Genomic DNA, 1,138 nt, shown 5'->3' on the forward strand with positions numbered 1-1,138 from the left:
GTTTAGGCAGAGAGAGACTTTATCGGTTGCAAGGTGGAATAGTCGCCAGTATCAATGGCCTTTCACCTGGCAAGGCGATGTTTTTAGCAATAATTCTTTATATCTCCATCTGCAAATGTTCTCGTGCAGTACCACATATTCCCAATTTCTTGGAAATAGCCAATGTAACCCATCCCCTGCTTAGGGCAACCGCCTGTCTTCACTATAATCGATGCAGTGAAATATGTTACCAAGAGTGCTATGAAAGGTACTATTGTCATTTGAACTTTAGGAACCCAAATAGTCTAAATGGGTGGAAACCAAAATGTGTTAAGTTTGGGTCTAGTCAGTCTTTCCGGATTGCGGTTGATTTGTGATCAGTAGAGTAAAACAGGAATTTTGTTTATGTTCGTCACATACAGTTGTCTCTACAAATGTGGTCTAAAAATGAGTGGGCAATAGTGGCAGCAGATTTGTCTGGCATACGTACTGCTTCACAAAGCCTGGAAAAGTTAACTATGAAAATAAACAAATATCGACTACTGATTTCTGTACTTGAAAAAAAAGGATATCAAGACTGCTAGATGGAATGATCTATTGGGTATATGTGAATGCAAGAGCGGGTGTCTGATGTGGACTCTTACATCTGACATTCTATATGTTACGTTACTCTAGTTGCCAAACGAGGGAAGAGATAATGTGAACGGCTTTATCAGTGCGTGAACGAGATGCTGTGGCAGCTTCGTGAAGTAGCTTTAGGAACAAGTGTTTCTGGAACGGCTATCAGATTGTAAACATTCTTCTGACGAGTGCCACGCTCTTTGTTGGGTGGTGATCGACAAATAAAACTTTCATCTTGCAGAGAGAGGTCCTTCGTGGAAGCGCGTGATCGTGTCAGCAAGGATGTTGAGGAGTTATATCATAATAGTAAAGAGGGTCTCCTAGTTGCTATGTACGTAAATCATCTGCATCTATTACATGTACTGTGAGACTGGAATACGACACAAAGTCGCCTACTTTGTCATTGGATGCAGAAAGTATAAAGTATAAAGGGATACGGGATGAAACTCTAATAATGTATGAAGTCCTTCTAGCTTGGCTCCCGCTAGGAGTCTTAGATTCTGTGAGGATGCAACACAACACACGGTGATCTGTCAAG

The 1,138-nt window shown here is 41.2% G+C and overlaps 1 protein-coding gene across 4 annotated transcripts in view; it reads right to left on the bottom strand.

Annotated features, from left to right (window-relative positions):
- LOC119582042 (organic cation transporter protein-like) overlaps nucleotides 1–1,138 on the bottom strand; it is a 12,568-nt gene that overhangs the window by 9,255 nt on the left and 2,175 nt on the right. The gene's annotated exons all lie outside the window — the stretch shown is intronic.

Source organism: Penaeus monodon, chromosome 15 (assembly GCF_015228065.2).
Source record: "Penaeus monodon isolate SGIC_2016 chromosome 15, NSTDA_Pmon_1, whole genome shotgun sequence".
Classification (NCBI taxonomy): Eukaryota; Metazoa; Arthropoda; class Malacostraca; order Decapoda; family Penaeidae; genus Penaeus; species Penaeus monodon.